Consider the following 11,467-nt stretch of genomic DNA (forward strand, 5'->3'; position numbering starts at 1 on the left):
CATTACGGACTGTGATACATTCAACAACGCAGTCATTGAGGAACATTGTAAGTTTTCCTTACATGGATTATGGAATGACGGTGTGAAACCACAACTTATATACTGTCAGCAACATCAGGAGAATTGCATAACAATAAAACGCGAGCGAGCGGAGCGAGAGAGCTTGAAAATTTTGACATTTTACAGTCCAAAAACTGCCGTTTGTAGCTATATCTTTCGCTTTGGAAATTAGGGGGGGGGGGGTATCGGGCGCAACTGCTGGCAATTACTGGCGGCAACATTAGGAGAATGGCATAACCATTCAATGCGAGCGAGCGAAGCGAGCGAGCTTGAAAATTTTGACATTCTACAGTTCCAAAACTGGCGTTTGTAGCTATAACTTTCGCTTTAGAAATTAATAGGGGCGCATCGGGCGCAACTGCTGGCAATTACTGGCAGCAACATTAGGAGAATGGCATAACCATTCAATGCGAGCGAGCGAAGCGAGCGAGCTTGAAAATTTTGACATTCTACAGTCCCAAAACTGGCGTTTGTAGCTATAACTTTCGCTTAAGGGGGTATCTCACTGAGCGGCGAACGTTTGCGAACGTAGCAAATTTGGGAATTCGCCAGGGTTCGTAAACGGTTGCAAAAGGTTCGTTAACATTCGCAAGAAAGTTCGCAAACGGTTTTTATTGTCGCAAACAGTTTTTCTTGTCGCAAAGAAATTTTGAACATGTTCAAAATTTCTTTGCGAACCTTTGCGAATTTGTATTTTCGCTAACAGTTGCAAACATTCGCAAACATTCGCAAAACACTCGCAAGAATTCGCAAACGGTCGTAATACGGGGTCGCTAACATTTTCATATGATTCGCCACTGCTAGCGAACAAATAACCACATGGTTCCTATATAGAAGCTTCTGAAACAGACAAGGTTCCACTCTAAGAAAGTTCTTGAAGCTCTTGACATCTCCATCATGACTGTAATTGCTTCAAAAGCTTTTCATATTGACTAAAGTCTGTCCTCTGCAACAAGCACTCTCTGACTCTCTTTCTTTTCTTCTTCCTTTCTTGTTTTTCTTTATTTTATTTCTCTTATGCTGCACAATTTAGCTGTAGCAGCAGCCTGACAAAGCAGCTCTTCAAGGATAGCAACACTTTGAGCCTCTTCTTGGCAGAAATTTATTTCCATATCCTGGAAATCCATCTTGAACGGTTGTCACAAGAGATCTGAATTCAGTGGAAGGTTTTATGTCGTTTTATGGGTCTTACTATACACAATCGCCTGGTACTTTTCTAGGTCCAAGAACATTCGCAAAATTGTCGCAAAGGATTTGCAAACAGTTGCTAATATTTGCAAAACTGTCGCTAACATTCGCAAAATTGTCGCTAACATTTGCAAAATTGTCGCTAACATTTGCTAACATTCGCTAATAGTCGCCACCTGTGTTCGCAAACACTTTCGCAAACATTCGCTAAAGTGTTGCTAATTGTCGCTAAACATCGCTAAAAGTCGCTAATTGTCGCTAATGGCAGAAGCGAACTTTGATTTTTCGCAAACATTCGTCAGAAAAGTTGGCGAATCTCAAATTCGCTACGTTCGCAAACGTTCGCCGCTCAGTGAGATACCAGCTTTAGAAACTAATGGGGGCGCATCGGGCGCAACTGCTGGCAATTACTGGCAGCAACATTAGGAGAATGGCATAACCATTCAATGCGAGCGAGCGAAGTGAGCGAGCTTGAAAATTTTGACATTCTACAGTCCCAAAACTGGCGTTTGTAGCTATATCTTTCGCTTTGGAAATTAATGGGGGGCGCATCGGGCGCAACTGCCGGCAATTACTGGCAGCAACATTAGGAGAATGGCATAATGATTCAATGCGAGCAAGCGAAGCGAGCGAGCTTGAAAATTTTGACATTCTACAGTCCAAAAACAGCCGTTGTAGCTATGTTTTTCGTTTTGGAAATTAAGGGGGAGGCGCACCGGCCTCAACTGCTGGCAATTACTGGCTGCAACGTTAGGAAAATGGCATGACGAATAAATTTGACGATTAATTTTGACATTTTACAGTCCCCAAACTGCCGTTTGTAGCTATATTTGTTTTTTTTTCGCTTTGGAAATTAAGGGGGGGGGGGGCGGCCCAGGCGCAACTGCTGGCAATTACTGGCAGCAACATCAGGAGAATGGCATAGCGATTGAATGCGAGCGAGCGGAGCGAGCGAGCTTGGAAATTTTGACATTTTTACAGTCCAAAAACTGCCGTTTGTAGCTATGTTTTTTTCGCGTTTATTCATTTATATACATATCTTTCTTATTTTATATATTTTTATTTATTTGTTTATTTATTCATTTTTTTTGGAGGGGGGCTTTTTTTTGGGGGGGGGGGGCAAAAATGCGTTTTGCCCCCCCCCCCCCCTGCCCCCCACTTCCGGCGCCTATGATTATGAAGAACCCACACATACGGTGAAACGGGTTAGTGTCATAAAGGATGATGCCCATGTTTAGTATAGGCTCAATGAACTTGTCGGATACATTAGAATCTAATTCCAGCCACCCCCTCCTGGTAGGACCTACACAATACACGACAATATGTAGAATGTCATAAATTCCACGTACGTGAAATTCGTCTCACATCAGCATCAATACTAAAAAAGAGATACTTTTATTGGGCAAAACTAAACTTTAAATTCGAGAGTACGTATCAGGATGGTATAATTTTGGTAGAGATGGGGATTCAGGTTTTAACTTTCCACAAGATAATTAGAATCTTCTTATATGAAATATTAAAAGAGCATACAATTCTAAGAGGAATTCAAAGTTTATTTGACAAGAAATGGTTTTGAAATGGCTGAGATAGCCAGAAAAAAAAGGTCCTAATAAAAGATTGGTCCCACCTTTTATTAGAATCACCTTGTATTACTTTGTTTTTGATATCTCAGCTGAATCTCCATTACTTAGATACATCAGTTTCATGGTGGGTCCTACATACAATAATTAGAAAATAGAATTGAACTAGAAAGACTTCATACCTCGTTAATAGGCTGTAGTCATACAGGAAGTAATCTACGTTAAATGTTTCTTAAAGTTGAAGAGTTTGAATGCAAAACCGTTATACCCAATTTTGTCAACATGAGATGTTTGAGACTGAATCTGCTAAAAAAAAATGAAATAATTATGATATATGTAAAAATTGTAATAACACATTCAAACATATTTCTTGTTATGTAACAAGACATAGTGCAGTACCACTGGTGAAAAACTTTGATATTTCTTTGTTTGATGATGAGCTTGCTGAAAAACTTTGACGATGTGTTTGCATTCAAACTCATCAGTTGTAATGTCAATAACTATAATGTGTAACCACCGCGTCCATTTTCTAACGTTGTCACGAGACAGTGACTGCCTACATTTTTAGATCAGATGGTACGTGATTCAAAATAAGGAATGTGCTGCCAACAGAGGCTATATGTACAGCATTATGAGTCGGTCGTTGGAACTTCACAACACATGGCAAATGCAGGCGTCTTTGTTCAAACGGATCTGCATTGTGGGTGGGCGAACACAACTTCACTGATTGGAGTGAGTTGCAGCGCAGATGTTAATGTAAGTTTCCTGCACATCCTCCTCCTTAGGGGGATTCCTGGCTACTTCGTAGAGGTCATCAGTGTCCTCATTTCGACTCGATATCACTTTCAGATTGATCGCTCCGTTGTCCGGCTCCCTGACCTTCCACCTACAACTTCCGGGACATTTTTGTTTTATTTTGTTTTGTTTTCAAAACGGACGATGGCCACGTAAAAATATGTGTCCCGCAAGGATGCAGCAAGGAAGGGTAACAAGGAACGAAAGAAAACAGAAGAAAATAACCGTAAGAAAATTTTTACTTTTGAGTGTTTACTTTCTATACGAATACATATTGTTATTATGACCCAGACTTTGTACATAATACTTTTTTTTGAGTGGATATATACCTTTCTTATACTATATGCATGTTATATCATCCTGATGTTAACTTACCATGCGCAAGTCATGGCAACGAGACTTCCAGTGACAGCTATCGCCAAACTGATGCCGTAGTAGATGTGCAACCACGTATTATCGCCTGCAGGCCAGGGTAAGAAGACTACACAACATAAACATTTACGAATTTTTAAACTGGCAATACTTATTTATTCATATTCAGCTTTATATATTTAGATAAAATTCTTTTGATCACATTAAGTGATGATCAGGGTATATACATCCATAGAAGTCAACAACCTCCATCTGCAGTGCTTAGGTCCTTTAAGCATACAAACCAAGGCACTAGCCATTCACACAATGTTACTGCTCTCCATCGAAACAGCCTACGTGCGTACCACTATAATACTATCCATAGTGAATTTATTCACATTTCAAACAGATTGTAATTTCAACATTGACAATGTAACATACTCGGACAGTGACAGTGTTTAGTATTACCCCGTGTTTTCATCCACCATTCATTCACACAGTGAAACTGCTCAGCATTTAATATAGCGCCGGTGCTGACCATGAATCGGCATGTGAGTGGCGCCGCAAAGATATAAGAGTCAGATAACCATGCAGGGGCGGATCCAGGAATTCCGTAAAAGGGGAGTCGCCTTTGCTAAATTAAAGGGGGGGGGGCGCACGCTTCCCCATCTTTTATTTTTATTCCTTTTGTTTTAACCAAAAATAAAGAGGGGGCGCGCGCCCGGTACGGCCCCGCCCCCCTGGATCCGCCACTTGATAACTTTACCTTGATCGCAATGCTGTCCTCCGACTGTCACGTTAGGAGAAGTACCATTCACATCGGCGTACTGTGAAGCATGTTCTTTGCGTCGTGAAATTATGTAGGGAAATAAATTTGTATGGTTATAATCGTACAGAACACACATGCAAACACACATATACATGAATATTGTACTTTCAAACGTAATAGTTTACAAGACAGAAGGCCGTATGCTTTATAGCAATAATGCTTGCAAGCAATAGTGGGCCGAATAAATGCATGCAAAGTAGTAAATGCTTGTGCTAGCCTTTTACTTGAATCTGTATGTATATGCATATTAACAAGCTATTGCTTGCGAGCAAAAGCTTTTGCTAGCAAGCACAAGCAATTGCTTAGAAACCAAATGTTTGCTTTGCCTCATAGTACTGCTGCATGTAGGCCTACTATAGTATACACGTTCAAGTGTTGTATTGCTACTTCTTCTTTTTAAACAAGATATATATATATATATATATTTATATATATATATAATCATGTATATGTATTGTCATGTCCGATATGAATTGTGACTGTAGCTTTTGTGTCATGCTTTATCCTAGCCAGCTCTAGCATTTTTTCTCAGATTGTCAAAACGACCAAACGGTATCAATCGACTGACGGTGAGACATGCTAATAGTCATAGTGAATGGAACAGTACCGTGGATACTGTTTGTCAACCTTGATTAAAAATGCACTCCCCAGTTGTCTTGTTGCAAGGCGTGCCGTTCAAACAAATACACTTGTTGATACACTGAGGTCCATAGTAGCCCTTGTCACACACGTGTGGGACTACAAGAAGATAGAAACGGATAAAAAAAAAATTAAATAGAAAACATGATTAAAACCCCTTAAAATACTACTTCGTATCGTTCACTATGACGTGACGATTTTACCATTACAATGTTTGTATGAAGGCTGATGTAATTTCAATTGTATTTTTTTTTTATCCGTGTCTAAACGAGGCAAATAGTTGTGCATCATGAATACATGATTGTATAAAGCTTGATGGGTTGAAGAGATCCAAATGCATGATAATAATAGAAAAGAAAGAACGATTGTATAACGGCATATCTCGGATAAGCTATACTTTTTTCACAACTTTGTCAATATCATTGCAGGAATAATATCTGCGTGAATATCATGAAAGGAGATTTTTTTTTTCGTCATTGCAGACACAAAACCAGTGGGTGTTATCTTTTCCTAATGATACAGTGCATTTATTTCTTCGTTAGTCCAGCAGTCTATTTCTTGTCCATTGCTTTATTCAGTTCAGTTCAGAACACTTCAGTTCAATTTATCTTTATATTTCCTTTTTTCCTCAGAGAAATATCAAATTCACTGACATTATGATAACACAAATAGATATACATGTATTTTGAATGCATGAAATCAAGAACGTACTGAATACAAAATTAATGGTAATAGTCACATCATCATGATCGTGGTATAAAGTGTGTGTGTCAGAGAAGTTATGACGTGGCCTTAATAAAAGCTAATAGCTTGTAAATTTACTGTAGGTGCCAAATTCATCGGTGTGAAAATCACGAGAGCCGATCATGGTTGTCTTGACCAACCAGAACTACTCCAATATTAAAATCAGTATTGGAGGATGAACTAGTATAGACTACAATGTTGCTTCTACCTAAATGTTGAATAAGTTAATCCATACATTTCAAGATACTGGATAAAAAAGAATATAACATTGTTAGATTTTAAGTTGTCCTAACGTTACTCGTGCAGCAAGCGGCGCTTACAAGGGAATACACACAAATGTAGATTGTAGCCCCATTTGATTGTTCGATTACTGAATTGTTGGATTGGATTATTCTTCCCGTAATTCCTTCATTTATACACAATATTCATTCATATATTCTGGACAGACCCATCTGGGTAAGAGATGTAAATATCCATATGGGTATAGGAAACAAAGTGGGCAAATCCATTTGGGTAAGAATTTTTTAAACATCATTCTATAGGGATGAACTGAGCTGACCCTTTTGAGAGAGAGATGTAAATGTGATAGATGGGTCCGCATGGGTCTCGTATAGGAATGAACTGGGGAAACCATATGGGTATCAATCGAGAATAGTGATATCTACATATGTATATATATGTATATATATATATATATATATATATATATATATATGTGTACCATATGGAAATGAACTGGACGATGCCCATAATGGTTATCATGGGAATGAATTGGGCAGACCCATCTTAACTCATCTGGGTAAGAAAATGTAATGTAAATATCTTATCTATATTGGTACCGTGTGGGAATGAACTGAGCAAAACCACTTGGGCAAGAGATGTAAATAATTATGATAGATGGATCCACGTTGGTTTCATAATAAATGGGAATGAATTGGGGAAACCAACTGGGTATCAATCGAGAAATATGTTATGTGTATCATGTGGAAATGGACTGGAAAATGCCCATGTGGTTATCGTATAGGAATGAATTGGGCACACCGATCTGGGTAAGAAAATGTAATGTAATTATCTTATCTATATGGGTACCGTGTGGGAATGAACTGAGCAAACCCATTTTGGTGAGAGATGCCAAAATGGGTACAGTATATGGAAATGAACCAAGCAAACTCATTTGGATAAGAGATGTAAATATATATGATAGACGGGCCCGCATGGGTTTTATATGAGAATGAACTGGGCAAACCATCTGGGTATCAATCGAGAAAAATGAATATTATGTATCATGAAATGGACTGGAAAATGCCCATGTGGTTATCATGGGAATGAACTGGGCAAAACCCATCTGGATAAGATATGTAAATGCCTATATATGGACCTCATGGGAATGAACTGGGCAAACCTATATACTAGGGGAGAGATCCATATTGGTATTATAATGGCAATGAATCGGGTAAATGATGTTAATCTTGAGTGAAAAATCTTAGGAGCCCCATGATTATGGATATGCCCATCTGGGATCCACATTGACACCAATATGAGACTATATGCAGCCCATGGGCATGCTACCTGATGGGATGGCAACGATCGTCGTGACCATTATGCCTTACATTTGGAGCTGTGTGATGACTTGTGTAATGTGACGAAGTTAAATCTAAACTCACGTGACAATGTGAATTTCAATCTAGTTTACAGAGAGAACAGCTCAATGGTAAATACAAGCGATCTATAAGAGATCAATGAATAATCACTCACTCTGACAATTGTCACCGGTCCATCCCGCCTGACAGTCAGTGTTCTCGCCCTTACACTCCCCAGAATAACGATTGCAGGTCCCCGATTGGCAGTGGCACTTTTGGGAGCATCCTGGACCATACGTGCCAGGAGGACACGCTATGAATATACCACAAAATATATCTGATGCATCTAAAACTCGAGGAATACAATGAATCAGAGTTAGCAGTCAGTGCACATATTCTTCAGCAATATTCAGATACACCTCTGTATCTTAAAAGAAACAGAGCAAAAGGAAAATGATAACAACGAAAGGAGACAAGTAATCCCGAGGTCTCGAGCTCACTGAAATAACGGCAAGTTTATCTTAATAAATCCCATACATTCTATTAGTGAAAAAAATGAGCATAGAAAATGGGATTCCATCGGAATTCGAACCCGAGACCTACGGATTGCTAGCCCGGTGCTCTACCGATTGAGCTATAGAAAGCCCTAGTTCAGTGTTCGTCCCAGAAACCCTAAATTCTCAATGCTCGAATGGTCAGAAGCTATAATAGCAGTGTGTTTGTGTGTGACACACATGCACACACTTGAACCTGACGTAAACCCAAAGGATAATTCAACTTGGGGATAAATGCGAGGGATCACCGAAGTGATGCAACACTTTGAGTAGACCCATAAAAACGCAAACAGAAGGAAACTGTGTCAGGTTCAAGCGTGTACATGTGTTTTATTTAAAGATCCCTTATTTAGGTGTTATTTGGGCCCGCTTGGGCCCCAGAGTGAAAAGGACATGGTGCCCATTTGAACAAGTACGATCTTATCACCCTAGGGATTCTACCTGCCAAGTCTGTTGAAAATGTATCATGGTATTATCAAGGAGAAGCTGAAAATGTGAAAATGTGAAAATGGGTCCCCAATTCGGGCTGTCCAGAGGGGCCCTATACGGGCATCCCCAGATCTGCTATCGAAACTTAAAACTACATTCTCAAATGTACTTCCTCAAAGCACAAACGGAGCTCTATGAGTTCTGGTTCTAGAGAAGAAAATTATTCAAGGGGACTTTTCATCCCCTTGCCCCCCCCCCCTCCCCCTCCCCCTCCCCCCCCCCCCCCCCCACAGTGCCCACTGGAACAAGTTAAGATAATGTCCATCTGGGGATGCTACCCGCAAAGTTTGGTGAAATAGGTCATAATAATATTAAGGTTTTAAACAAAAAGCTGAAAAAAAAATGGGCCCCAGTATGGTACGCCCCTGGGGCCACCATGAACAAACCTGAAACTGCGTCCACCAAATGTACTCATTCATAGCACTGACTATAAAGCTTCACCATTTTTGGTTTCAGAGAAAAAAAAAGTAATAAGCTTTTGCACAGAGCATGACGGAGCACAATAGCCTTTGACTCAGATAAACTGAATCGAATGGGGCGGACTGGAGCAACCAATCCACCAGTAGGAAGGAGGCGGAAAATTAAACCCTGTGCGTTTTCACCTGTTGACACGACTGCATCGGAAGAAAGAGGATGTCACACTAGTACTACTCACGAGTTTTGCAAAGCGGCCCATGAAATCCAACGGGGCATGTGCATCCATAAGGGTCTGGACGGCAAAAAAGCTTTTCACTGCAGCTGTCCCGGCCGCGCCCAGCACTGCCGTCACTACAACTGAACTCACACCTTGCGCCAAAGCGATTTCCAGCCCAACAGACTTAAAAAAACACACACCAGAGTTTGAATTATATTATGAGGAGATGCAGTACACATCTTATATAAGTATTGTATATAAACATTGTATTTGCTCCGCGTATTGTCAGTACTATAGAAATAGCAATAGTAATGTCACAATAGAGGAATGCATTAAATGCCGATTGCCTTGATTTTAATTCAAAATCCGAATTTTCGGGGGCCACCCCCTTCGTCAGGGATGAAAGTGCTAATGAATTTTACAGTGATATTAACAGTGAGGTGTTGATATCAGTAGGATATTGAAATTATCAAAATTCTCTACCACTTCCTGTCTTGAACTTTTGTTCAAAGAATTTCTTTTTTCACATTTTGCCGACTGGAAACTTTGTTACATAATAAAAATTATATGCACAATATGCTAATCAAGTAATATTTGCTCAAGAGATAGGGTTTGAATTTTTAGAAAACATTTTCCTTTTGACTCAAGAGATATGCATACTATAGGTTGGGAGTTTTTTGTCATAAAATGCAGTTCTTAGACTGTAAGAAAAACTTCTGAAAATAGTGTTTTTACTTTACTATTTTTATTAATCATGTTAATTAGGTGGTAATGATGGTTCCAATTATTCATATTCATATCTTTTTTTCTCATTAATTGTGTTTCATCGAATGTTTCTACCAAGTTACATATTTGTCTGGGATGAGATTTAGGTTTTTTTTTTTCATTGTATAAAAAATAATTTACATAGATTATGCAAATTAGGGGTTATTTGCATAGATACAGGTTGTCTCTTTGGATGAAAATTTCCAATTGCTTTAAGGAACATGTGTGCCAAATAGGGCATTAATTTTGTACTATAAAATGCAGTGATCGCCCCTTTTTTTCGCCCTTAGCAAGCCTACTAAGAGAAATTATGCAATGTATATAGGCAGGAGATATTTGTAATAATTGCAAAAACATGAATGGTGTATGGTATAATATGCGGTACAATAACAGAAACCTCTGAGCAGAATTTATGTTTAACAGATTATATTTTCTACAGAAAGAAAAGTTAATACATAATTGTTTAATGTTTAAAGAAATGATGACTTCACTGAGATGATAAAACGAAACTAATTCCGTTGCATGTTATAAGATTTCAATGAAAACAACTGTAATTCATTCTTAAAAAGAATTTAAAGTTTTAGCTGTTGTTATATTGTTATGAAGTGAGTTCCAATACTTTGGCCCATCGCAAATGAATGTGTTCTGAGCCAGCAAAATTATCAAAAACTAGATGTGTCATACCTAATCGTTTGAAATTTTGTGATTATGCGTGGTCTGTTTATGGGGCTTACCTTCATTTGTTTTCGAGAGTGTTGTTTAACCTTGTGTTGATTGCTGTTTGCTCAACGAATCCTTTTCCAAGTCGAGTAGCTTATTGGGTGTCAAAGCTACCGTGCAGTAACCTCAAAGAAATGGTAAGCTGCGTTTTCTTGATGGAGCGCTATTTTTTTTTCTTTTTCTAATGCAAGACAATATCAAAAGCACTTACTGCGTAAGCAATTAGGTCCAGGAAAAGAGTTCGGGCACATACAGAGACCAGACTTGTCGTCGCATATTCCCCCGTTGTAGCATTTATCACAGACTCCATAGCAAAGGGGCGGGCCCCATTTACCAGCAGGGCAATCTGTAAGAGTATGTAACATATGACTCTATCTATATCTCTGGATGTTTGTATGTCTGCTTTTTTGCCTAAGATGATAATTTTATGAACATAGTTACACGTAAAATGTTCATGTATGCTTACATTCTAATAGAGTGAACTCATGGTGATCATCGGCGAAAAAGCTATATGTTAAAGGCGCTGCTATCTCATTAAT

This window comes from Diadema setosum, chromosome 19 (genome assembly GCF_964275005.1).
Source record: "Diadema setosum chromosome 19, eeDiaSeto1, whole genome shotgun sequence".
NCBI lineage: Eukaryota > Metazoa > Echinodermata > Echinoidea > Diadematoida > Diadematidae > Diadema > Diadema setosum.